General features: G+C 43.5%; 1 protein-coding gene across 7 annotated transcripts in view; it reads right to left on the bottom strand.

The window, feature by feature from the left end:
* The window catches only part of LOC126213198 (uncharacterized), a 235,250-nt gene that overhangs the window by 120,621 nt on the left and 89,935 nt on the right, over window positions 1-24,694 (bottom strand). The window lies entirely within an intron of this gene.

Below are 24,694 nucleotides of genomic sequence, written 5' to 3'. Positions count from 1 at the left end.
ATTCTTAAATAAGAGATACCAATGTTGAATATTGTGTAATGCATTTTTGCTTTGAGGCTGTTCCAAACAAGTGTTGCCATGGGTTTATCGGTAGGGTCCCAATATTCTAGAAGTAGGTTCCCTCATTGCTTGAATGGTATTGAGAGAGGGAGGGAGGGGGGGGAGAGGGAGGGAGGGAGGGAGGGAGGGAGGGAGGGAGAGAGGGAGGGAGAGAGAGATATTCTTTCAAAGCTAGACAAACGAGTTAGCAAACATTACTGTGAGCGAGAGCTTTGCTATTCTGTTAATGAATCACATCACTGTGGAGAGCGATAGAAAAACTGTTTACAGATACAAATCACCCCACAAGCAAGATAAATACTACATTGTTCCATTTTATGTATTGAATCCCTGACGTTTTAAAATTATTGACAGGGAATTCTATGTCGAGTTTGGACTTTTGTCCATATTATTACCTGGCTACAAATAATTACAAAAGCTAGGGGAATCACTATTCAAACACTGCTGCCAAACCTATAGTCAACTGTACAAAGTAACATGTTTTTGAGACAAAACGAAACTCCAACTGCTTAAAATCTGTCAGTTGCATGATCATGATCACAAATCCTGTAAAAGGACAACACTAACTTGCTACTGATGTAATGCCGCTAAGTGGTGTATTATGTTGATATGATGAAAGTTTAAAGTCAGCATACGAAATATTATTAACACCTCTTAATCTGGTAATATAATTATTTGATATTCAGCATTAATTGTTTTTTGCCCTGCACAAATGTTCAAGGATGTGAGGAAATCTTTGGGGAAAACACAATAACCATGATAAAATGGCTCACTGAGGTATATGGAAAAGTTTTGAAATCTAGAATGAAAGGGCGGTACGTTTACATCAGAGTAAGAGTAAAAAGTAAACATTTCAAGTGGAAAAACCATGTTCAGTTAAAACATATACGAACTGATAAAGGAATTTTAATAATCATACAGGAATATGGCTGCTGCACATCTTGTAAAGTACTAAAGGTCACCATTCCACAGAAACAGAAGCAATTTTTTTTATACAAAAGGTCATTCTCAATCCTTTGACAGTAGCAGAATGCAATAGTAGTCAAAGGACACCATGTCGTAGCTGCAATTGGGAGTACAGCAACTCAGCATCAATGCATCTCTTGTGACACTGACTGGTGTAACAGTTTTGAAACATAAAATTTGTAAGGAGAACTGTTGATAACTTCATTAAAAGGCAAATATTTGGTAATGCTGCAAATATTTGGTCATAATGCAGAAGTTACACATACAAGCAAGTATATGGTAACATCTGTGCAGCATCAATAGGTCGAGGCCTTATTTTCTTGCTTGATAAGTATATCGTAGCATTATTCAATGTATATTGTGTTCATAGATTTTTTGATGTTAAATTCAATTGTTTTTCATGAACACACTACCAGGAAAACCGATCATTAAAGCTGAAACTGCTACAGAATAATGAACAGTAATTTCCACTGACAAAAGCTTTATATTGTAGTAATCATAGCATAAAACACTGCAGATCTGTGTCAATCCATTGAATGTCTCGTCTTGACAGTCTTAGGCCATGAGAATCCATTTTCATTGACATTCTGGCCCGTAGAATGAAAAACAATCTTGTTGTGGTAAGTACTATGTAACGCCAATCGCTCAAGATGCCTTGCTGTTTATTGAGCGATATGATTAGGCACAAAAAGTGTTGAACAGGTACTCGTGGAACTCATGGCATCTGATAATGTTGACTACTTCATTCATTATTCGCAAATAATTCATTTCTGTGCTGGGTATGTTGATGAAAATAATTTCTGATCTAGAGGCAGTTGCAAATAGGCTTATGGAAGATCTTATTTTGGAACTGCAATAGCCTCCAGCTATTAACTCGCCGACATATGGTATTGCTAAGCATTTATCACAGATGCTAAAACCCTTGGTGGGTTACGGTCCACACCATGTAAAAAACTCGGCTAAGTTTGTGAAAGTACTACAGGGAATGCGGCTGGAAAATGAAGAGCTACTAGTCAGCTTCGATGTGACATCCTTATTCACACGAGTACCAATAGAAGACTCCCTGGCTTTACTCAAAGAACACTTTGAGGAGGATATTATCAAGCTCTTTCGCCATGTTCTAACCACCATCTATTTCAAGTGTGGTGGGAAACCAAAAGCCTTCTACAGGTACATTGACGATACCTTTTGAGTTTGCTCACATGGCAAGCACCAACTGCTAGAGTTCCATCAACACCTCAACAGCATACATGGAAATATCAAATTTACCATGGAGATAGAAGAGAACAGAAGCTTACCCTTTCTGGATATCCTGATCACAAGAAACATGGACGGTATGCTGGGACACGCAGTGTATATAAAAAAACACACACACGGACCTCTGTCTTAACGCCAATAGCTGCCACCACCCTGTGCAACGCAATGCTGTACTCAACATCTTAGTGCACAGGGCCAGGTCCGTCTGCGATAAGGGAAGTTTGCCAGGAGAATTGCAACACCTAAAGGACACCTTCAAGAAAAATGGATACAGTGAGAGACAAATAAGGTGAGCTCTGATGACTGACCACAAGAAGAGAGAAGAGAGACCAGATGAAGACGAAGCAATGGGCTGTGCGTTCTTGCCACACGCGGGTCCTCAGACGTCCAAGATCGCGAGAATTCTCAAGTAACATAAAGTGAAGACCGTTTTCCACACAGCAGGAAAATCAAAGACCTTCACAGTTCAACCAAGGATCCACTTGGTCTGACGGCACCAGGTGTGTACAAGATCGGATGCAATATATAGGACAGACGCAGCATTGCATCTCACAGCGCCACAGTGAACACATTAGGCATGTACACTTGGGTCAGACCAAGAAATCTGCTGTGGCGGAACATAGTATTGACGAGAAGCACACCTTCGATTTCGAGGACACAAAGAAAATATGCAGTACAAACGGATTTTGGGACTCAGTAATCAAAGAGTCCATAGAAATATGGTTACACGACACCCTAATCAACCGCAACCGTGGCTACCATCTCAGCACAGTCTGGGAGCCCGCAATCAGGAAAATCAGAGAAGAACGTTCCGTTCCACCAAGGGCCACGGACGGAGCAGACAGAGACGGACGCCGGGACTCGAAAGCCGCGCAAGTGTCCCCCACCCCTCCCCCCCACTGGCCGATCCAGGCGCATCTGGAGATTCTGCGGGCGCGTGATTGGCTGGGCGCGGCAAGTGGAGAGCGGTCCAGCAGAGATATAAGCCCGCGACCAACGATAAGCCGACACTTCGTCTGAAGATGATTGAGACGCATTCCATCGAAACATTGCTACGAGACGACGATGCTACTCGGCTGACAACCCGTGAAGGTTTCATATATTAATAAACTAGTCAGCTAGGCATAGATCTGATATTTTTCTGGCTGCAGAAAAGAAACGTCTTGTCTCTCTGATAAGACATTATTTAAAGGAAGTGAAGCAGTTACGGTCTCTGATAAATTTAAGTTTGAACATGTCTGCTTCTCAGTGGCATTTTTTGCGCCTAATCATTATATCACCCAATAAACAGCAGATCATCTGGAGCGATAAACTTTATTATTAAGTACGGAGATCTGCTGTCATGATCAGCCTTCAGCAGCTCTCAAAGGCCTACCATTGTCAGAGCAGGTAGCAGATATGACAAATGCATCCTACTACTGTCTTCAGCAGATGAATGTGATAATGGGATTGTGCCTCTGGCCCACAGAATCAATGTTGTGTATTTATTATAGAAAAGCCATTGTGCAATAACTAGTATGAACAACTAGTATGCCATTGTACATATTGGTCCAGCATAAATAACATCACCACCAACACCATCAAGGATTGCATTTTGTGTGCCCCATCACACACAGTACCTTACCAGAAGTTCTACTCATTGACAGCACTACAAGAACAGAGAAGCCTGCATTATGGACTTTACAGGACAATCATGGGGTGGATTTGGGTGGGAATAGCGTACCCCATGTCTCACTTCCCATATGTCATCCAGTTATCCTCATCAGCACAGGCTTCCAGCAGAGCCCTGGGTAATAAAGGGTGGTCCATTGATCGTGACCCGTTCAAATATCTCACGAAATAAGCGTCAAACGAAAACACTACAAAGAAGGAAACTTGTCTAGCTTGAAGGGGGAAACCAGATGGTGCTATGGTTGGCCTGCTAGATGACACGGCCTAAGGTCAAACGGATATCAACTGCGTTTTTAAAAATAGGAACTCCGATTTTTTATTACATATTTGTGTAGTACATAAAGAAATACGTTTTAGTTGGACCACTTTTTTCGCTTTGTGGTAGATGGCGCTGTAATAGTCACAAACATATGGCTCAATTTTAGACAAACGGTTGGTAACAGGTAGGTTTTTTAAATTAAGATACAAAACGTAGGTACGTTTCAACATTTTATTTCGGTTGTTCCAATGTGATACATGTACCTTTTTGCACTTATTTCTGAGAATGCGTGCTGTTACAGCATGTTTACCTGTAAATACCACATTAATGCAATAAATGATCAAAATGATGTCCGTCAACCTAAAATGCATTTGGCAATACGTGTAACGACATTCCTCTCCACAGCGAGTAGTTCGCCTTCCATAATGTTCGCACATGCATTGACAATGTGCTGACGCATGTTGTCAGGCATTGTCGGTGGATCACGATAGCAAATATACTTCAACTTTCCTCACAGAAAGAAATTAGAGGACGTCAGGTCTGGTAAACGTGCAGACCATGGTATGGGTGCTTCGACGACCAATCCACCTGTCATGAAATATGCTATTCAATACCGCTTCAACCACACGCGAGCTATGTGCCGGACATCCATCATGTTGGAAGTACATCGCCATTCTGTCATGCAGTGAAACATCTTGTAGTAACGTCAGTAGAACATTACGTAGGAAATCAGCATACATTGCACCATTTAGATTGCCATCGATAAAATGGGGGCAAATTATCCTTCCTCCCATAATGCCGCACCATACATTAACCCGCCAAGGTCGCTGATGTTCCACTTGTCACAGTCATCGTGGATTTTCCGTTGCCCAATAGTGCATATTACGTCGGTTTACGTTACCGCTGTTGGTGAATGACGCTTCATCACTAAACAGAGCGTGTGCAAAAAATCTGCATCGTCCCGTAATTTCTCTTGTGCCCAGTGGCAGAACTGTACACGAAGTTCAAAGTCGTCGCCATGCAATTCCTGGTGCATAGAAATATGGTACGGGTGCAATCGATGTTTTTCAGATTCTCGATTCTCGGACAATTTGTCTGCTACTGATGTGCGGATTAGCCGTGACAGCAGCTAAAACACCTACTTGGGCATCATCATTTCTTATAGGTCATGGTTGACATTTCATATGTGGCTGAACACTTCCTGTTTCCTTAAATAACGTAACTAACCGGCGAACAGTCCGGACACTTGGATGATGTCGTCCAGGATACCGAGCAGCATACATGGCACACGCCCATTGGGCATTTTGATCACAATAGCCATACATCAACACGATATCGACCTTTTCCGTAATTAGTAAACGGTCCATTTTCACACGGGTAATGTATCACAAAGCAAAAACCCTCCGCACTGGCAGAATGTTACGTGATACCACGTACTTACACTTTTGTGACTATTACAGCGCCATCTATCACAAAGCGAAATAAGTGATCCAACTGAAACATTAATATTTCTTTACATACTACACGAATATGTAATAATAATGGGGGTTACTATTTAAAAATATGCAGTTGAAATCCATTTGCCCTATGGCAGCGCCATCTAGCGCGCCAACCATAGTGCCATCTGGTTTCCCCCTTCAAGCTAGACGAGTTTTGTTCTTTGTAGTTTTTTCGTTTGATGCTTATTTCGTGAGATATTTGGCACGGTCACTATCAATGGACCACCCTGTATATTGCTATTCAAAGCTTATGAGATGAGAACAAAAAGTGCCATCACCCAATTTCCTAGGAGCTTTGCTCAGTGGAAGAGGAGTCAAAATAAGCAGATGTGCCTCCGCTTATCCACATATACTTCACCATTTCTGCAAAAAGGAGTGTCACAATTTATGGCGTATTTTGGAGGTACTTCCTTAATTTTGCAGCCCATGTTTGAAACCCAGTCATTGTTTCTATTTATTTTATTTTTATTGTTTTCATTTATCTAAGCGTGTAGAAGGTTGCCATATGAATGTTTCTTGTCAAATAATGGGATGTACAGGGGTTATATTAATTGTAAAATTACAACTGGATTTCACAATAAGTGTCATATATTTATTACATGTGTGTGTGTGTGTGTGTGTGTGTGTGTGTGTGTGTGTGTGTGTGTGTGTGGTATATTGAGGGGTTACTATATTTTTTCTGATATTTTGTTCTCATACCAATTCCTATATAAGTTCTTATACTGTATTCATATGTTCATTCTTCAGGAAGATTTGATGAATTCCCTTACATGATACTGATCACAGAAACATTTGGAACTTAGGTGTTCTGAACACCATGAGCATCAGGCGAAGGGAGGCTTGCTACAGTGCCATTTCTCCATATAAATTGAACTTAGGAAATAATCATTAACACTGCTGAGGATTTCATGCATTGGCAATAACTTTATGGCAAACCATTGGCAGGGTATGGACACCCAAATACAGCAGATGAAGTCACAATGTCACACGTGTGTAGAAAATCAGTCCGCTCTGCCACAAAAATGCTCTGCTCAAAATCACCATGGCAATGTGTGCACAGTGCACATAGATTTTGCGGGACCTTTTTGTAACACTCCCTTGTTGATTGTGTTAGACTTTTATTGCAAGTTTCCTTTTGCTGCCAATGAACTCGACAATGTCACATAGCACAATTCACATGTTGTTGTCTACTTTCTCCTTCGAAGGTTTGCCTGAAGTCATGGTGCTCGACAAGAGCCCTCAGTTCATGTCAAATGAATGTGAAACATTCTGTGAATGCAATGGCATACAGCATCTAACTAGTGCACCATTCCATCCACAGTCAAATGGCGAAGTGGGTCGTTTTATCAGAACATTCATTCAAGCAGATGGATAAACTCCACACCACACACAACAGGGCTCAAGAATTGCCACTGTTTCTCACCTATCATTCGTGTTCATGAGATGGACCATCAGTGGTGGAATTGCTTCACAGCTGCCGCCATCGGACACTGCTCCACCTGCTCCACCGTCCTCAGTGTCCGGCAACCAAAGGAAAGCTGCAAATATCGCTTCGTGCCTCCTATTGTCCTACTGATGGAGCTGGATCCGCCCATCCTACAGCAGCCAATGCCTTCCACATCTTTGTATGTGCCTCAGGAGGTGGACGCATACCCTTCTGGGCGTTTTCCAGGGGGATGTTTCCACCAGAGTGCAGGATGGCAGCATACAACTGGAAGTCTGACATCCCCTGAAGCCACAGTTCCAGTCCATTGCAGCGTCCATGCTCCTGCCTCCCTTCCCATTGTCACAACTCTTATATGACAATGGTCTGTCACTTTTGGTGGGGAGGAATGTTATGGTGTAAGGTCAAGCGCCACCATACCAGTCGGGAATGACAAAGCAGAGAGAGCTGTGAGAAGATGTCAGCCAATTGAACGCTGCCCGACCCCTCTCCAGGACGACAACATGAAAGCAACGGCCCCTATACAAGGAGAATATATGCGACATCCCCGACTGGTCATGACCAATTGAAGAGTACCTTCAAGATTAGCGAGTTCTATAGCAGCATTGACACTAGTTACTTTGCTAGTAAAATCTATGTAACACCAACTTGGGGATTGTTATACTGAAGATGTTTCTTATTTTGTCTGTCCCCTTTGCTTGAAACACATCTCTGTAACACAAAGTTAAGTACCGCATTTTTTTTTCATTTTATAATAAAACTCATTGATACGAGTTGTTTGAATGTTGTATAGCGATTTGAGAAACCAGGTTTCCTTGACACCCTGTATTTGACTAGGCAGGATTTAACAGCAGCAATGTGCAGACACTGAGAAAATGGCAACTTTGTGCTTTCACCACTAGATGTCAGGGGTGGCGTTAACTGGTTTCATAGTGTTTTCATTTATGTTGGCTGACCGGTAAACTATTTTCCTGACATGTGCAAACAGATTAGAGCATAAACATGAAGAAGTCATGCAAGTATCAATGTTATAGTTTCATTTTTTATGTCTATTACCTACATCTTGATTTAATCATGTTTGGAATATACCAAAGTTTTGTTAGATATGACGTTTGAAATAATATCTGCCAGTTGTGTATGACACAACAGGACTGTGTGGATGCAGTTATTCTTGAAGCGTGTGTAACTTTATGAGTTATTTTTTATTAAAAATTCGATTCTATGGTGGTAATACTTGCGTTATTTTCTTTCAGTATCACCAGAAGAAATACTACAAGAGCTGGAAGCACGTCTGGACATTGATGGTGATATGTCCAATGTAGAAGGATGGTCAAGTGAAGACAATGTTGATGTGACATTTGCTGCACCTGTGAATAGCAACGGACAACAAATGTCAAGTGAATCTGAAAAGGACAATGATTCAATTGTTTTAAAACTGAACTACATGACGAGAAGTAAGCCTCCCTGGCGTCATACTGAGGTTTTCGAGATGCCTCCACCTGCTCTACAATTTGATGCATCCCTGTGGTAAGGGAAAGAAATGGAACCATATCAAATTTCGCAAAACATACCTGAATCCATGTTTGAGTTTATTTCCTCAAGTTAGACTTGTTTTTAAAGGAAACTCTCTAAAAACTAAATCACAAGAAATCGGAATATTTTTTCATTGGTTGGTTGGTTTGGAGAGTAAAGGAACCAAACTACAGGGTCATCAGTCTCTTTTTCCTCATGCAAACAGGTTTCAGTTTAAAACCATACCCAAAAGGAGTCAGAGAAAGTAAAAAGGCGTACAGCAAACTGGAAACCACACTGAAAGAAAAAACGTATGAAGCAAACCAAAAGTGGAAAACGTGCACTAAACGGAAAAAGCGGTGGAAGGCATTAAAATATAGCAGGTGGCCTGACATGGCTGATCGCAACAATAAAAGAGGATTAACCAGCCACTCTGCAACACACTAAAATCTTCAGCAGGAAAACATGAGGCTCCTGCACAGGTGAGTCCTCCGTTATTTGTAGTGACTCCATAAGCAGCCTACAAGCTCTTGACCAGTGCTTTGCTCACCATCTTTTGGTGATGACTATTTAGGAGTCTGTTTATGCCCCTGAAAACATTGGACGTTCAGTGACCCTCATCTGGACCACAAGACATGTCGGGATTCAGGGAAATGAATTTGCTGACAGGATGGCCAAACAGGCTATGGTAGAGGTTTGCATACAGGAGACTGCTCTCCAGTTAGTTTAAACCATGAAGTTTTTAGGGTCTGGAATAATGAATGGCACATCCTCAATACACCATATAAACTACATGTTACCAAAGAGACAACGAATGTGTAGAGATCATCCAAGTGAGTCACTTACAGGGAGTCTATAGTCCTTTCTCCAGCTCCACATCAGCCATGCTTGTATGACTTAGTCACCTCCTGTGTCGCGAGGATTCACTTGACTGTGGTCCACATCTTGTTGGACTGCTGCATCTTAGCTGCCCTGAGGCAGACTTTTAATCTTCCCGCACACTGCCTATGGTGTTAGAAGACAATGCATCAGTGTCTGATCTAGTTGTACATTTTCTTTGAGAGGTAGGTTTTTATTACTCAATCTAATGGCGTGTGTCTGACCTTATCTCCAAGGCCTTAACCCTCCCTCTTTCTTGATTCTTCCTCGCACTTTGCTGTTTATTCACCTTGATGTTCGTCTTTCCCCTATTTGTGTTTCTCTAGCCTCATGCTAAAGACACGATAGATGGCCACCAACTCTGCAGTGAAGACACTGCAGCCATCCAGCAAGAAGAACCATTCAGTATGTCCAGCACGAGCGTAAGCTAAGGCAACACAACCATCGACAACTGAGCCATCAGTGTAGACTATTTCTGAGCCCTGAAACTAGCTGAGAATGGAGGAAAGTTGGCAGTGGATGGCATCAGGACGAAATGAGTATTTGGTGCTCGTGATACGTCCAGACAAAGTTGTGGCCAAAGGCATGGACCATGGAGGTGTACGTGAGTCGACTCAGAGGGAAGGTGACAGAAGGGAAGACTCGAGTTCTTGAGTTCTGGGAGGAGAGACAGGACCTGGACTGCAATTGGAATTGGCAAACTGGGCTCCTGTTGTGGGAGATGGGTTGTCCTGTTAGGGAATAGGAGACAGTAATTTGGATGTTGAGGTGAACTACGAATGTTGGTGGTGTGATGTGTAAGCAGTTGTTACTGCCTTATCCACAATGCAAGAACCCCAGCTTCCACAAGGAGGCTGTTCACTGGACTCGTTTGGAAAGCCCCTGTTGCAAGTCGAGGTCCACACTGGTGTATAGGGTCCTGCAACCGCAATATTGAGGGCAATACTGAACCATATGCCAGGCTCCCATGGTCAAGACCGGACTGCACAAGGGCTTTTTACAGCTGCAGCAGTGTAGGGCAATCTGCACCCAAGTCGGTGTAGCTCAGGCATTGAAGAACGTTGAGATGCTGTCAGCACTTTTCCTTAAGCAGACAAAGATGGAGACGCCAAGATTAAGCTGGTATCGAAAACCAGTCCTAAAAATCGGAAAGTCTCCACTATATTAAGTAGCTGGTCATTGAGGTTAAGTTCCAGATGTGGGTAGACAGTACGACGACGACAGAAGTAAATGACAAGTCTTGGTGGCTGAAAATTGAAAGTCATGAGTGAGGGCCTTTTGTCAGTCAATGTTCACCACTTCAACAGTAGAGGAGCAAAAGGTAATACAAAAGTCGTCAGCATATAAATAAAGGTGATACGGAGGACCAGACTACCGTGGCAAGACCATTAATGGCCACTAAAAAGAGTGGGACACTCGGTACAGATCCCTGTGAGGCCCCATTCTCTTTGATATGATGCAAACTGTGTGAAGCACCAACTAAGTCTGAAGGTGTAAAGTGAAAAAACTTACACATAAAAATCGGGAGCTGGGCCCTGAGACCCCACTCGTGCAATGTACTGAGGATGTGGTGGCACCACGTGGTGTCACATGCTTTGGTCAGGTCAGAAAAGACGGCAATAAGGTGCTGGATGTGGGAAAAGGCCATTCTGATGGCAGACTCCAGGTACACCAAGTTGTCACTGGTGCAGTAACCTCACTGAAAACCGCCTAGGGATACAGCTAAAAGGCCCCAAGACTCAAGGAGCCAACAGAACTAATGGCTCATTATCCGTTCAAGCAGTTTGCACAGAACATTGGTAAGACTCATAGGACTATAGCTATCCACATCGAGATGGCTCTTAATGGGTTGTAGGACTGGAACGACGATATTTTCTCGCCACTGCGACGGGAATTCGTCATCACTCCAGATTCGTTTGAACTCGGCACGGAGGTGGCGCTGGTAATCCACTGACAGATGATTAATCATTTGGGGCAGATACAGTATGGTCCAGAGGATGCATCAGGACAATCGCCCAGGAATCTGAGAAATTCCCACTAACTGAAGGGAACATTATATAGCGCAGGGTGGCGTGAACCAAAAGATTTGTGTTGTCATTCCACCCATTGTTTTAGGAGACAGAAAGGTGCGAGCACAATGCTCAGCAAGATGCTCTGCAGTTGCATCTGGGTCAATGTATACAGCTCCATTTGTGGAAATGCCAGGTATACCTGCAGATGTCTGAGCTTAGCCAAAACGTGGGAAGGAGAAGTTTGTGTTCCCAACACTCATGCTTCCATCATCTGATGAGTTGACAGACCTGGGCGCAATGCTGTTTCCAGTCAACAAGGCACTCCAGGGACGGGTGCCACATATGATGTTGGAGGACCCGCTTACAGTCGCTAATGGCATCTGCAATTTCCAGCGACCACCCAGACACTGTCTTCCACCAGGGGCACCTGAGGAACAAGGGATGGCCAATGCAGCTGTAGCAACAATGGTAGTGGTAATGCTCTGCATCACCGCATCGATGTTGCTATGCAACAGACATCCAACGGCAGTATCGGAGGTGCAAATGCCCCAGTGTGTGTTGCTAAGAGCCCATCTGGGCAAGCATCAAGAGAGCTGATGCTGGGGGAGAACAAGAAGAGTGGAAAGTGGTCACTACAACACAAGTAATTGTGAGCTCTCCAGTGGATAGTCAGTAGAAGGACTGCTGATGGTGAGATCAATGGCTGAGTATGTGCCAAAAACACTGAAATGAGAGGAGGTATCTGTATTTATGAGGCAAAGGTCTAGTTGAGTCAGTAGATTCTCGACATCTTTAGCAAGGCCAGTAATTTTGGTTCTGGCCCACAAGGGTTATGGGTGTTAAAGTCACCCAGAAGTAGAAAAAATGGGGGTTGGGAAATTAGTGAGGCCAATACATGTTGCAGGTGGTAATTTTCTGTGTTGCCCTCACACTGACAGCCACAGCTTCTAAAGGTGTTTGCATGGTCACATGTGCGCTATATACAAGGTAAGGACATAGGTACAGATTCCACCTGACATCCTCTTATGGTCAGCACGATTTTTGTAACACCCCCAGTCACCACGAAGGACGGGGGTCCACATTGCTGGAAACCAGGTTTCCTAAAGAGCAACGCAAAAAGCAGGTACAATGTTTAAAAGTAGCCATAACTCAGCCAGATGGGGGGAAAAGCAAGTGGTCTGGAAATGCGTAAAGTCACCAAGCAGGCAGTTTAGGCCTCAGGGGCACGTTCTGCCACCTGCTGAGGGCTTGTGGTCTCTGTGCCTTTAGTTGTGAGGTTGCGGGGAGATCGAGTTCGTTGGGAGACATTAGGATCTCCACCACATCCTCAGAATTGGAGCCTACCAGAAGTGTTGGTGTTGGAGACACTGGGATCTCGTTCTTCTTTTTAGGCTTCATCGTTCTGTCCTACCACTTTTCTTTCAGTATCTCTGGCTGGGAGGGCTTCGCTGAGTTTGTCTCGGGAACTGATGATGATCACGAAGACCTATGACCAGCAGTGTGCGGCTCCTTCAGCAACTGGCTGGTGTCCGGTTTCACCGCAGCAGAAGCCTTGGAAAGCAAAGTCCCGAGAGATCCCTTCTTGGCCAGAGGAGCCAGGGAAGGCTGCTGCTTGTTCAGCCAAGCAGTGTGGATCAATGTCCCCAATGGCAGAGATAGCGTTGCTCCTGAACGAAATGTTAGGGGAACAACGAGGAATGCCCCCAACCAATAAGGGGGTAGGAGAAGTCCAATGGCCCTTTAGGGGCCACTGTTGGAGGTACAGCTGTTGGGGTTACCATAACCAGAGAGGGCGACATCATCATAGCTACCGCATATGAGATCATGTGCACACGGTTTAGGTGGTCATATTTCCATTTTGCCTCTATTGGTCAACCTGACCAGAGTCTTATATTCCATTATTTTCCTCTTTTTCTGAAAGACTGCGCAGTTCAGCGAACAGGGGAGGGGGGGGGGGGAATGGTGCTTTCCGGACTGCCACAAACGGGAGGAGGGGCACAAGGAATGTTAGTGTGTGAACACCATCTGCAGTCCCAACATGTGGGGCTGGCATTACAAAGGGAGGACATGTGCCCATATTCTCCAAAACTTGAAGCACTGCGTAGGGGGAGGAACATAAGGTTTAACGTCACACCGGTATATCATCACCTTGACGTTTTCAGGCAGCAAATCACCTTCAAAGACCAAGATGAAGGCACCGTTAGTAGCCCTGTTGTCCTTAGGTACCTTTACACATGCTGGACTGGAGCAGGAGATATCTATGGAATATAATGCCTTGGACCATATCTAAGATCTTATGGCAGGTGATGGAGATGGGGACATCACCCAGCTTGCCACAGATGGGCAATGCACGTAACTGGGCAAGGGATGCTGTTTGGATCAAGACTGATGCATTCCTCAGTTTTGATATTCCTGCCCCTTCCCGAAACTTGTCTTCCAAGTGCCCAACGAAAAACTGAGGCTTCATTGTTAAAAAGGATTCCCCATAAGACGTTGTAAAAACTAAGTATCGAGGAGAATACTGCTGTCCATGATCCTGAGCCCAATGTTCCTTGCATGGTGTAGCCAGGGAAGGGAATGACTTGGGGTCATATCTGTTAGCATTATAGTGCTCCTTACCCCGCTTTGACAAACAAAGATGATCCCATTTCTGGACACAACAAAAATGAGGGACTGTGTGATAAGTAAACTGAATCCATGCAGCTCTCCAGAACTTAGTTTGTACCTCTCCACGTGGGTTGCCTTTGGACTTCTTTGTGTCTGAAGGAAAAGGTGATATCATCATAGAGGGCTATGATCACCTCAATATTGGTGGGAAAATGACAATGAGACTTGTCAGATCATTGCTTCAAGGACACAAGATTTACATGGACCACAACTTTACTTCAGAAGGGATACCTGATGCCCTTCATTTGGATGCATGTTTTCTAAGAACAGAAACAATCCAAGTAAGCCATATTCCAAAAAAAGGTGGACTCATTTCAGATGCCGAAACGAAACTTTGTTTTGTTTTAGGACAAAAAACAACTGAAGTCATGAGCGCCCATGTCATCATCTTAGAACACCAATAAGCAAAAAGTTAAAAGCGATTATATGTTAAGCCCAGTCAACAGAAGGAAAGAGCTAAAAACAAGGACTTCCCCTTGGAAAAAGATCCAAAAATTACGCTATACACAGGACAGGTCCCTAACCAAAGATTACACGTCCTGCACCATGCTGCTATGATGGATACAAAGTAAAACATGATCGACAGCACACACATCATTTGTTGAAAATGCCGATAACTCAGACCGCAAACACATACTGGAACATAAGCATTAAAAAAAAAAATAAATAAAAATAAAAAAAAAAAAGGAAATCATTGGGTCAGAAAATGGCGCATCATCAAAGGTTGATGACAATGAGGACAAAGTGGTGGGAACTCACCATGTAACAAACTGCAGTGGCTAAAATGACAGTGCCAAATACACAACCTAGCTAAAGTCATCTCATGATGATACAGCCAAGACGAGGTCAGCAAGGCACAGGGAGAGGTTTAATTTCCCAGAGCTTGTTCCCGTGAAGAGAAGACCAGTGATGATGCAAAGTGACACCATCTGTTGACAGACGGCAGCATGGAGAACATCTGAAGGAATGGAAGAGATAGCAGGCTGACGTACAAGGACTGCAGTCTTGGCAGCAGCATCAGCAGTCTCATTCCCTGTCAGACTGACATGACTAGGAGCCCACATGAAAATTACGGTGGCCCTCTCAACAGCGAGCAAGTGAAGCTTTCTTAGACCCACTGCACTAAGGGATGGGTTGTGTATAGCACACAGAGGCCCTGAGGGGCACTAAGAGAATTGGATTATATGACACAATTAAAAAGCCTGTGTCCCTGGACAGCGACCTTATAGAAAAAGAGCTCTGCTGTAAAAATCGAGCAGTGTTCTGTCAGTCAAAACCGAAACTAGACAGTGCCAATGACGAAGGCACACCTGATACCACACATAGTGTAGGACATCGAGGGACTGGGTACAGTGTGCAGTCAAGTGAGACATGTGGGAGGACCAAGTAAGTTTCCCATTAAGCATGAGTCACAGGAATTTCGTAGTTTCAACAAATGGAAGAGTAACTGGCCAAAGTTATAAAGACAGTGGAAGAAACCCATTGCACTGCAAGAAATTCATACAAACAGTTTTGTCAGTGGAAAAGCAAAAGCCATTGTCGATGCTCGATGAGTAATGACAATCAAGACTTCACTGAAGACATTGCTCAGGGGAACAAGTCCATGGAGAACTGCAATAAATTGCTAAGTTGTCAATGAAAAGGGAGCTTGAAATGCCTTCTAGGAGACAATCCATAATATGGTTAATGACTATGGCAAAGAGGACAATGCTCAGGATGGAGCCTTGAAGCCCCTTCTCCTGTATAAAGGTGTCTGGCATGGCCAAACCCACATGTACCTTGAAAAGTCTGTCTCAAAAATTCATGAAGGAAATGGGGCAGGCAGCCTCAGAAGCCCCACATGAATAGTGTACAGAAGATATCAGTCCTCCAGCAGCCGTTGCAGGCATCCTCCAAATATAATAAAATAAACAGCTACAGTCTGGTATTTCCGCAGAAAACCGTTCATGACATGGTTTTACAAAGTGACAAGATGGTCAACTGCAGAAAGGCGTGCACAAAATTCACATTGTGCAGCGGTTAGTAGATTGCAAGACTCGAGCTGTCATACCAACCAATTATGAATCATCACTTCACAAACACAGTTGGTGAGACAAATGGAGCACTAGCTAAAAGGAATGTGTTTGTGCTTACTGGGTTTAGATATGGGTATGACAGTGGCTTCATGCCAGCGGTTGGGAAATGTAACATAGTCCAAATGCGATTGTACATACATATGAGAAAGTGCTTGCCCACAAGAGAAGGCTGCTGCAACATATGAATGTGAACATCATTCGGCCCTGGGGTGGGAGACGGAGATGACGTGAGAGCATGATCAACTCCCCCACAGTAAAGGCTGCAATGTAGTATTGAAAACTCTGAGTGGAGATGGGTATCACATGAGCCGCCTCCACTTGTTTCCAAGGGAGGAAGGCTGGGTGACAGTGAGTGGAGCTAAAGACCTCTGCAAAATAGCTGCCCAAGGTGTTGGAGGTAGCAATAGGTTCCACAATGACATCATCTAATATGGTCAGGGTGGAAATCAGGGAATGAATCTTAGTACCAGAGAGCCAATGGAGGTTGCCCTACTCAATAGAAGAGGGAGTGAAACTGTTAAAAGAACTAGTAAAGGAAATCCGGCTAGCTTTTTTTGCTATCCCAAAGAAAGTGACAACACTGCACATGCAACTGTTTATAATGAGTACCAGTTTTCTATCATAGGATGATGGTTAAAAATGTGGAGAGAATGTGTCTGCACACATATCACAACATGGCATGCCTCAGTCCACTAGAGACTGGGACATGGTGCAGTTGAGTAGTGGTGCCAGGTATGGAATAATTTGCAGCAGTTAAGGATAATGGTCATAAGGTAGTCTAACTGGTCATCACAACTGGGGAAATGCTGTTCATCATAGGTCCTCATGGAGGTGCCTCCGGTCGCCCTTAGAAAGCTGTCAAATGGGTTTACATGCAGGTGTGGTAGGAGTCAGCAAATGGGAAGTGGTTGCTCGAGTACAAGGCAGAGGGAATTGACCACTCAAGATGACAGGCAACGTTGGTACTGCAGAACGAGAGGTCCAAATGGGAATAGGTGTGTGTGGAGTCTGAAAGGAATGTGAATGCTGCAGTGTTAAGACAGATGAGGTTGAATTGAGTGATAGGTTCAGCAAAGAGGGAATCTCTTGGGCAGGGTCTGAAAGAGCCCCAAAGGGGATAAAGGTCATTATATCATCGAGCAGCAAAAATGGTTGAAGCTGAACTATAAGCTGGAGTAAGTCTACCCCCGTGACAGTCAATAATGACGGTATGTAAACGTTACAAAGAGGAAAGGTTAAACGAGGAAGGAAAGTGAGGACTGCAACAGCTTGCAGCAAGGCATTCAATGAGATGGTTTGGTTATGGTCATCATCCTGAATTACCGGTGTGACTCCACTGACATGGAATGCCATCCTCAGGGAAAAGTCAAACCACACCAGAAGGGTACATGAGAGGTCAAATCACTCATGAAAACATAATTTCGTTTCCTGGAGGCAGAAAACAACTGGATGCTGCATTCCAAGAGCAGCTGTAATTCTTCCACGTTGAATCTAATGTCATGAACGTTCCATAGTACAAGAGTCGTAACAGGGAATGGAGAGGAGGCAACAAACAAAGGGCAGTCATCTTAGTAGCTGCTGAATGCCAGCCTTTGAAGACTCACTGCTCCGTGTCAGGGAAGGAGAAGACTGCTAGCCTTCGTTCGATTTTTTTAAGAGCCTGTACAGTTGGTAGATGCTTGTTGGGGGAAGGACATAAAAAGTCGTTGCGGGATTGTTTGTTTTGTCCTTTGTAGGCTGCTAGTTGTGCCTGCATGTGATTTCGTCGCTGGAGGAGAAGATTTGGTGGCTTGTTGCACAGTTGTAGGTGAAGGAGATGGGAAGAGTAGGGCGATTTCACAACTGCAGTACTGAATTGGAGGCCACAAGTCTGGATGGCCATGTCCTTCGTGGAGCAAAGCACTGCAAGAACGGTACTAAGTGCCAGATGATAAAACGCAAGGCTTTTGAGTTGCCAACAACTTGCAAGTGACAGTGTGGGGTATTTTTCCTTCACCCAGATTTCCTGAATGGCCCACTTATCGAGATACATGGGACACTCATGGGATGAGTGGGCAAGGTCACCACTACAATTCATGTAGTGGGGAGGAGGGGGCAGGCAATTGCCCTCATGAGCATCCCTACCACAAGTCACCCATACAGCTGTGTTTTGACACAACCTGTGTGTAGCTCTAATGTTGACACTACTAGCAACGCATTGGGTTTGGAATATATGGTTGGACCATGATGACTTAATACCCTACCTTGATATTCGATGGAATTATTACTTGATCAAATATGAGAAAAAGAGTGCATGTAGACACTAAGTTCGCATCAACATTTTCTACTACCCGATGGACTGCAGTGACATCCTTGTCAGAGAGATGATGTTTGACTACCCTCTCGGTCAGAGTATCTAGCAGTCAAGTGTAAATAACACCATGTAAGGAGCTTAGTGTACAATGGGAGCGAAACTGTAACTAGTCGCTGGGCTTGAAAATTACAAGTGTTCTCCAGAAGCAAGACAGCAACTGTATCACCTTTATGAATAATGAATGGATTAACTGAAGCAAAAGATTGATCTCCTTTGATATGTGACACCATGAGGAATCAAGGTGCAGCTGGGAGGGTCGCCAAATCTTTAGCTGCATTCCATTTATGTATAATAGGTGCAGACAGATGATTGTGATTGGTTCACAGCGAAAAAAAAAAACAACAAACAGGATTGCCAGTGTCTCCAGTGTGTCTGATGGCACACTCGTTCTGACTGGGGGAGTGCCTTCAGAGGGAACTCACCTGCTCACCTACCTTAGGTGATCTTTCATATCTCAAGTCACGTCCCTCAAACTCCAGACAGAGGGAACAAATTTCCATTTTGGAAGGTGATAGCTCAGGCAGTCACCCCTTCCTGGGCTTCACCTGTACTGGGGTATATGTGAACCCTACCTGTCGATCCATGGCTAGGACATATGCATTACCTAGTCACCTGTTATGCATCAAACTCATGGACCGATCTTTAGGAGCACACAGGGAGGAAGAAGAAACGAATAGAGACATCAAACACTGTAGTGGAGAATAAAGAAAGAGGGAAAAATATGAGGATCTGTTCTGATGATAGGGTACTGAAACTTCACAGCACATTCCTGAAAGTACCCATGACATGTTCCCCAAGTGACGGGAAAAATGACAACGGGAGGATAGACATGCAGCACGCAAAGGGAAGAGGTGCTGAACGATAGGGGCCCTGTAATAGCCAAGCATGAACTCACCAAAGTGGTGAATTCCTGGGGTAAGAGGGGGGGCGAAATAAAAAGAAGAGAGGTCATGGTGCTATTAGCCAGTTCTCTTCGCCCAAAGTTCAAAAAATTTCACCAAACTGTCCAAACGGATATGTTAATAGTAGATCCTAAATTGATTTCTGTGGTTATTTCACAATACTCTCTATTTCACCTATACAACTCCTGTATTTATGATTGTGGAGGATGAAAAACAACAATGACAACATGTATTTCATTTTACAGTTTGGCCTATTTTCTGCTGCAGTGTTTTCACTCCTCTTATGCTTTCAGGCTTACATGTCCTCACTTTGTATGCTTTCTTCACTTTTTCAATGTTTAACTCATCTGAATCAAGATTAAAAAGTGATCACCAGTTCCCAGTACCTGTTAAAAGTTTTTCCACTGTGTTCCTGTATCTGTTATCCACCAAAGTATGATATGGTTGATACACAGTTCTTTCTCCTGGTGATATCTATGTACACGAAAAAAATGAATAAACATTTATCATCTCTCAATTCGACTACACAGTTCATATTTTAAAACAATACTTTCTTCAGTGACTTCTCCTATCACAAAATTCCAACCTTCCATTACAAACTTGCAGCTCTCTTCCTCCTGTAGAGCTTCAGCACATCTATTCTATTACGTTTTCTTTATAAGAGGGTGTTGGCGTATACACATGGACTATTAACAGATCTTTCAGTATGATTTTATTTATGACAGCGATGAGTCTATCTTCTCATAAGTTACTCGTTGTACGCAACCTGCTACCTCATTTCATTCTATAATGCCAACACAGTCGATACTTTTTGCTCTTCTCCTTGAGTAATAAATTTTAACATCTTTGCTCCTTTCGCCCTGTCCTTATCATCAAACTTCACCTAAATCTATCTCATCCATTTTATTGACCTCCATTTCCATCTTGCAGTTTTACAGCTTTCCTGGTTGAAGCAAAGTCAGAACGTTCCAAGTCACAGTAAGCAATCCTTTACACTGAGGTCACAAAAGTTATAGGATAGTGGTACGCACATACGCAGACAACAGCAGTATCATGTACACAAGGTATAAAAGGAAGTGCATTGCAGAACTGTCATCTGTACTCAGGTGCTTCATGTAAAAATGTGTCTGACATGATTATGGCTGCACAATGAGAATTGACAGACTTTGAACGTTGAATGATAGTTGGAGCTATACGCGTAGTGCATTCCATTTTGGAAACCATTGGGGAATTTAATATTCTGAGATCCACACTGTCCAGAGCGTGTCAAGAATGCCACGTTTTAGGCATTACCTCTCATTACAGACAATGCAGTGGTCGGCAGCCTTCACTTAACGACCAAGAGCAATGGCGTTTTCACACAGTTGTCAGAACAGACAAGCAATACTGCACGAAAAACCCATAGAAATCTGTGTGGAACACACGATGAACTTATCCGTTATGACAATGTAGCAGAATTGTGTGTTAATGGGATATTGCAGCATATGGCGACACAACTGCCTCTGCTAACAGTATGACATCGTCTGGAGCACCTTTCCTGAGCGTATCAGTTGGACTCTAGACGAATGAAAAACCATGGTGTGGTCAGACGATTCCCAGTTCCTGTTGGTAAGAGCTGATGGTAGTGTTCAAGTGTGGTGCAGACCCCATGAAGCCATGGAAGTTGTCCACAAGGCACTTTTCAAGCTGGTGGTGGCTCCATAATGCTGTGGGCTGTGTTTACATGAAATGGACTGGGTTTTCTGGTCCAACTGAACCGATCATTAACTGGAAATGGTTATGCTTGGCTACTTGGAGACCACTTACAGTCATTCACAGACTTCACGTCCAAAAACAATGATGGTATTTTTATGGATGACAATATGCGATGTCATCAGACCACAATTGTTTGTGACTGGTTTGAAGAATACTATGGACAATTCAAGAGAATTAATTGGCCGCACAGGTCCCCTCACATGAATTCCATCAAACATTTATGGGTCATAAATGAGAGCTCAATCCGTGCACAAAATCTTGCACTGGCGACACTTTTGCAACTATGTATGGCTGTACAGACAGCATGGCTCAATATTTCTGCAGTTCCAATAACTTGCTGAGTCCATGTCACATTGAGTTGCTAGGCAATGCTGGAGTGAAGCAGAAGGTATTCCGTGACTTCCGTCAACTTAGTGTACTTCTCCTGGGTTGATACTTCTCTAGTAGATTGGCCCATAGATCAAGCCAAGAAACTATTTTATCTCCAGAATGTCCAACAAAAGAAGACACTATCGCATTGCCTTTTACAAAAAAATAGCCATTGAATACTTAACGCATTGATTTCCTGTTGACTTCTGCATGCTAATGCCATTGGCCAAATTATGTCATGTCATCTGCCAGTAAGAGTGATTTTTCATCCCAAGACTAGTTGGGAATTAAGAGACTAACCAGCAAGGTCATCAGCCTCTCAATCCAGGGGTAGTTTATCTGGAATCAGTAATGTACCCATGAAGTAAGTGTTCTGATAATGAAAGTGGAGTGGTAAGACCACGGTACTGGAGGCAATATTGAGGCCAGAGCTGAGAAAGTGTTTATGGAGAAGTGTATGACTTGGTCAGTACATAGCTCAGAGTGAACAAGCAGTCTCCCAAGTCTCAGTCAGTCATGAGAAAATCCTTACCACACATCTGACCCCTGCCAGCCCAATAAAGGGCAAATACAGTCCCAGAGCAAAGAATCTCTTCTAGTCAGTATATTCATAGCTGTAACAGTGAAAAGACTAAAAATGTAATCCACAATAAAAACAAGAGGAAAATAGTTAACGCAGGAGGTGAGTTTCACCAGGGCTCTGCATGCTACAGGAATTGTCCCACCCACAACCATCACCCCCAGCTCCAACGCAGTCATTTCATTAAAGGCATCCACTACTCAACAGAGTGATACCTCTGAAACAGGAAACAGTGCTGCAGGAAAGAAGAAAAACCACGTCTAAAAGCAATTAAAACAGAGTAAGAGAAGGATGAAAGGGTGATCTGGTCAAGGTGATAGGATCAAGGGAATCCCAGGCCCACCATTGGAAGCTGTTCCAAGCCCAAATGTCACGCCACTGTCTTGGTAGCAGCTTAATATCTTTTACCTGAAAATAAAACCACCTTCATAGGAAAAAATGGAGAAACAGTTCAACCATCTTTGAATCATCCATCAATATTAGAGGCTTTGCGTGGAGGACCAGAAGAAGGGGACCTTCCACCAAGATATAAGCTACTGTCTGTAAGCCTCCACTACTACAATGTGGGGATGGTTTGCTATGTAACATAAAACTATGGGTTAGCATGGTGTGACCAATGTGAGGCGACATTTGACAGCGGATTTCTTCTGGGAGAAAAGAAGGAAAAGCACCACACAGTAGCAGTCTCCTTGATAGCACAGAGTTTATCAGAGGGGGCAACAGACAACAAAATGTCATTCCATCTCCCAGTGAGCAGAGGTCTTATTTGTACCCACAAATCAGCACATGGTGTCAGCAAAGCGAATGGGGACATGAGTAATAGCTCATCCAGCTAAGTGCTTGGCCAGTCCATTCCTTGGGATACCTATTTGACTTGAGGCTCAACGAAAGATAGCTGAGCAGTCAGTGTGACTGACTCCAGTGAAAATGCCATTATTAGCAGAGATCACACGGTAACAAAAGCAACACTGGTAAATGGCCTGAAAACAGCTCATTCGGTCACTACATATTAAAATGTGGTCAAGATAGCGCTTTCATTTGCAATGTAAAATCGTGAATGAGGCGTGCGGCCATATCTATATTAGATACAAGTATGGGAATAGCTATTATGGACGCTCTAATAACAGTAAAATAGCCACAGGTATTGTTGAGACTACTCTTTTTAATGACATGTTTCGAAAATATCATCATCAGACTGAATTAACTTAACTCAGTACATTGTATGGTGTCTGTTCCCTTAATTGAATCTGATGGCTTCGGTGTAACTATTTTGAAACCGAAGGCACAACCAATCTACAAATCTGGCAACCATAGTCCATTCAGCATGAGACCAGGGGCTGGTAAATATAGGGAAGAGTACCATGATCCACATCACAAGAGGTGTGGGCCAGGACACAGAGTATTACGTTTCTTCCACGCAGCTAGTCTTTAGCTGATGAGAAGGGGCTTTTTATCAAAATAGAGATCCAAAAAAATGGGACTGCGCAACAACTTCCAAGTGCTGGCTACCTGTCAGGGTTCTAGGTAAATTGACCATGATACAACGACAGAAATAAATGACTTGCACTTCTGTAGGACAGAAATTGAAACCGTGAGAAATTACGTAAATGGAGGCCCTTTGAATGGCGCCTTGGAGATGGTGTTCAGTTGAAGATACTCAGTGGCAGCTGTATCAAATACAAAAGTCGTTAACAAACAGTGCAAAAGCGAACAATGATACAAAAGAGGTCACTAGCCTTTTGAGGCAACGAAGAGTGTGACACTTAGGGCAAACCCTGCTGGACACCACTCTCTCTGCTTCATGGAAAACTGAGATAAGTACAAACTTAAACCCAGAACTAACTGTGGAATAAACATCGATGAATAAAAATCGACAGGGAGCCTCAAAAGCCTGTCATGGAGGATAAGTAAAATACGATGGCAAGTAATGTCATATGTAGGTCAAAAAGACGGATTTCGGATTGCTCTTTCGAACTGGCCCAGATGGTTGGTCATGGATCGGCCCTCCCAGAAACCACACTGAAAGGGGAACAAAACGTTCAGAGACTCGAGAACCCAGCATAATGTGTGGGCAAACCATTCTTTCAAGCAGTTTTCCGAGCATGTTGATGAGCACTATCAGTCGGTAGTTGCCAAGAGAAGTTGGGTTTCTGCCTCTCTTAAGCACTTGGATTATGAAGTATCTCACTATTGTGAAGGGAACACATCTTCAAGACAAATACGTTTTAAGACCATGAGTAGATGTAGCCTTTGACAAACATACAGGTGTTGGATAATCTAATTATGAATTGAATCAGGGCCTCAGGTTGTATCGGGAGAAGGCAAGAGCCTGAAGCAGTTCCCAGTCAGTGAAAGATTGTTTATACACCGAAGCGCCAAAGGAATTGGTATAGGAATGTGAATTCAAATACAGAGATCTGTAAACAGGCGGAAT

The sequence above is a fragment of the Schistocerca nitens genome, chromosome 11 (genome assembly GCF_023898315.1).
Source record: "Schistocerca nitens isolate TAMUIC-IGC-003100 chromosome 11, iqSchNite1.1, whole genome shotgun sequence".
Lineage (NCBI taxonomy): Eukaryota > Metazoa > Arthropoda > Insecta > Orthoptera > Acrididae > Schistocerca > Schistocerca nitens.
This window is presented reverse-complemented; position numbering and strand designations above follow the sequence as displayed.